General features: G+C 35.9%; 1 long non-coding RNA gene across 1 annotated transcript; it reads left to right on the forward strand.

Moving 5' to 3' along the window:
- The first annotated feature begins 735 nt into the window (after positions 1-735).
- On the forward strand, positions 736-4165 carry LOC114725994 (uncharacterized). Its single transcript, XR_003738466.1, has 4 exons — positions 736-1230; positions 2166-2200; positions 2940-3058; positions 4087-4165. It is a non-coding gene; the product is annotated as an uncharacterized LOC114725994 (long non-coding RNA).

The raw sequence follows: 4165 nt of genomic DNA on the forward strand, positions 1-4165 counted from the left end.
ACCATCCCAGGATTAAATGTCAATTTAATACATTGAATTATTAATAAAATAATCATATACTTGTAATTTCTTGTCAACTTTTATGCAATGCCTTCCCTAAATTGAAATCATAATATCATATTACTAAAATTACTAGGTATTGATCCAAGCAAAATATCAAAATAGATAAATGATAATAAAATATGGAGAATTACAATAAGGTCTTAAGTAAGGAAAAAAAAATTACAAAACAAGTCTAAGAGGTTATTATTCTCTACTTTAGAACTTGTTATTATAGACTGCTTAGGTTGTTATTTGGACATTTTAGTAATTATTTTCCTTTCTTAGAACTTGATTGTAATTCTCCCAACAAAATATTCCTCCTCACAACCCTTCAATCACTAAATAAGAATTATCAACTACCTAAAAAAAGAAAAAAAAGGTCATCAAAATAGCATTTAAAAAAAAAAAAAAGAGACAACCAAATTAACCCACCAAATTAGTCAAGTTAATTGGGTTACTCTAGGTCATTTTGGTTTTTTTTTTTTTTTGCCTTATAGGGGACAACCAAACCGGCCAGTTGACTGGTTCACTGAGTTGAAAGATAGGGAGTAGTTTATTTCCTTTCTTTTTATTTTATTTTATCTGTCTTTTCTTTTCAGTTTTTCCTTTTATTTGTTCTCTCTTCTTTTCTTCCTTTCAGAAGTAGAACGCACCGTTTGGGGCTGATGGTTTTGAATCCTAAACACGAGTTACACGTGCTTCGGGAGGGGACGCAGCGTTTGATGGAGACCAAAGAAGGAAATCCGAAATCATCGAGTTGAGAGACAGGGAGCGCTGTTCATCGAAGAGGGGAGGCGGAAATTACTCAAATTAGTGTTCATCGATCATCTTCTTCGGCTTGAGTGGTTCAGGGAGCGAGAGAGACGGACGGGACTGGTTCGAGCTCTTTGTCTTCAACCTTCGAAGGCGAGTTTGCGTGGGAGGAGACGCCGTTGGGTTCTTCTTCTTCGCTGCAGAACGCGATCTCGACGGAGGAGAGTTTGGGAGAGAGTTCTACTGTTTTTGGTTCAGAATTAAGAGAGAGAAGGCGCGACTGGCTTGTTCATCTTCTTCTTCAAGTACGACGGCCTTGGGTGGAGGAGAAGCAGTGCTGGCGTGAAGATAGAAACCCGTCGAACTGAACCAGAGGAGCTTGAGGAAGAGAGATTTGCATCAGTGTTTTGTTCGCTTTCCTTTTCTCTTTATCCAGTATGATGTTTGATTTTGGAGTTAATGTTGTTGAGCTGAGATTGATCAAAGTCATGTGTGGCTAGTTTGCTTTGCAACCTAGAGGAACTATGAAGTTGTTTGTGATTTAGAGATTCTTCCCACTGTTTAGTTATCTTAATTTTAATTTGTTTTACTTAATCTTGTTTTTAATTCTAACTTGCTCAGTGCTTGGCACCAGTGAGCTTGTTTTGGGAATTTAGGATTGAACTTGATGAGGGGAATCTGAAATAGGCCTTGTGATTAAGTAATGTGGAATTGGATTTAAACTAATTTGCACCTTGGATAGACATATACCTAGAGGCTCCACATAATCAAGTTAGAGTGAAATTGGATTAATTTGCGCCTTGGATAATTGTGAGAGATTACATAATTAATTGAGATAGAGTTATAAGTTGATGATAGGCACTTTTAACTAGTAAGACTCTAGATTAACTAATTAAGTTTAAGTACAATTAATTCAGTAGGGATAATATCTAAGAAGCAAATAATTAATTTGTAACTCTGGGTTGTTCTTTTTTTGACGTTTGTATTTGTTAATTTCATAATTCTTGCATTGTTTAATTTGAATTTTATTTCACTTAATTCAAATTCAATCTTGACTTTTTCAACTCAAACAAAAAGAGGATTTTTATTGCCTAATCATTGGTTAACTGAGTTTTTCATGGAATCGATCTTGATATGCCACTATCTCTTTTCTTACTGCCTGTACACCGTTAATATTTGGTAGCATCAAGTTTTTGGCGCCGTTGCTAGGAAATATTAAGTTCTTGATTTGGTCACTTTTTGATTGAGACTAGTTTTGGACAGGTTTGAGATATACTGTATAGGCTTGTGTAAGCGTTTTATTTTGTTTCATTGGTTACGTTATTTTTCATAAATTCAAGTTCCAACCTTGATTGTGCTTCCTTTTGTAGATTGCGGGGAAAGAAGATGAAAGTCAAGGTCTTGCGTATCCTTGCAATGCTAGTCTTATTATTACTTTTTGTTGTGTTCATTGTTTCAGTTTTTATTTTTTTTCCGTTTTTGATTGTGAATTTTAGTAGTCTTATTTCCTCTCTGGGGTCTTATATAGTTGTGAGAGTGGTTTTACTCTACTTTTAGATTGGAATGTTGAAATTACAGTGCAGATATAGATAGTTCACTGTGGCTGGTGCTGCATGTAAATTGGGAATTTTAAATCTGTTTGAGGGAACCATGGGATTTGTAAAATGACCTCCTTTTAGAACTGAGATGCCAGATAATAGCTTATCACAAACTGCATCAGGAACTTTTAAACTGAGATTCCCATCTGATGCAGGCAACTATAAAGGTTTCAATGTAGTTAGTTTTAAAATTCTTATATTGGGTTGTAGCAGAATTTCCATGTTTTGAATTTACATGTTTGTTTTTGTGTTTAATTATGAAAAATTTTGTTGTAAGTATATCAAATGTTCTGCGGAATGTTTTGCTTGACTTAGTTTTCTGTCTGGATTTCCCCTGGGCTTCCAAAAAGAGTATGTTTTCTTTCTATCTTGAAGATCTGTTATGTAAAATTTTAGCTTTTAATTTGTCATATGTAGTTGCAATTTATATTTGCACGTAAATGCTAGGGACTATTAATTAATTATGGAAGCTCCTTGGCATATTTAACTGTTGATGGTTTTCCTGTCTTAAAATGTTCACATTCCTGCCCCTTGTGTTGATTATAGATGGCATGCTGTTGCGTCATGGACTTGGGACGCTCAGGATGAAACATGTGGGATTTGTAGGATGGCCTTTGATGGCTGTTGCCCAGACTGTAAACATCCTGGGGATGACTGCCCTTTGAGTAAGTTACAAATGATATCGCATATGGTTTTTATTACTTCTTCATACTCATGCTAAATAATTATGATTGAATTCTTTAAATTTGAATCTTCAGACCTGCAGCTGAGGCAATAGCCTTGATTGCTGGTTATTTGATTATCTGGGAGTCCACCTTCATCTTTTCCTACTTTGAATACAACTTGAAAAGAATTAGGGAAAATTACATACATGTTCCAAATAAGAAAGTAAATCACCCACAAGTCCCAACCGCTTGTAAATGGGACTAAGAAAATAATTAACTTCTTTATTTGGGACTTAATTTTGATTCTCCCCAAAAACTGTGTATAGATTAAAATGCTACTGACGTTCTCCTCCTCCTCAAACTTCACTCCACACAGCAGAAGCGCTTGTTAGTTGTTTTTCTATCTGCATCTCTCCTCTGTGTTAATATGTACTTGGTTTAGAGCATCAAAAGAAAAGGTATATACTTGGTTTAAAGTTGCCCTGGACTCTAGATCAGATAGGCAGTAGGTTGATTCATGATACTGGTGAGTAACAAGCTGCCAACTCGCCAATGTGGTTGAAAAGTAGGTTCCTGCCTGACCTATAGGACTTAACTTTGTGCTGTGGCTTTAGGTGTAGAGATACCTGTGGTGCAACGGAGCTATAGTCATTAGTCAAGTCCTTCTGAAAGGGCGTGACCTGCACACCTCCCGGTGTCAATCTTATCGAGAGTTTAAGTCTATTGCTGGTCTAGTGGTTCTATTGTTCAAGTCCTGTCATGACTGGATCCAGAATTTCAAAATTAATTAGTCTATTACTAATTGCTTGAACTTACTTTAAAGGAGCTTGTGATGGTTTTTCCTCAAGGTGTTGCTATCTCAGTGTTGCAGAAAGATTGGCCTGTTTTGTTGCACACTTGATGAATATGTATTATCTTTATTTTTTAGGTTCCTGTGGGGATGTCATCATGTTCTTCTTTTGTTCCTTAATTATTATTCTTTTTTTTGGGGGGGGGGGAATTTAACTGTTTCTTTTTACATCTTGCAGTTTGGGGAGCATGCAATCATGCTTTTCATTTGCACTGTATACTGAAATGGGTGAATTCTCAGACTTCGCAAGCTCATTG

This window comes from Neltuma alba, unplaced genomic scaffold (assembly GCF_004799145.2).
Source record: "Neltuma alba isolate B1F8T4 unplaced genomic scaffold, ASM479914v2 tig00012321_pilon, whole genome shotgun sequence".
Classification (NCBI taxonomy): Eukaryota; Viridiplantae; Streptophyta; class Magnoliopsida; order Fabales; family Fabaceae; genus Neltuma; species Neltuma alba.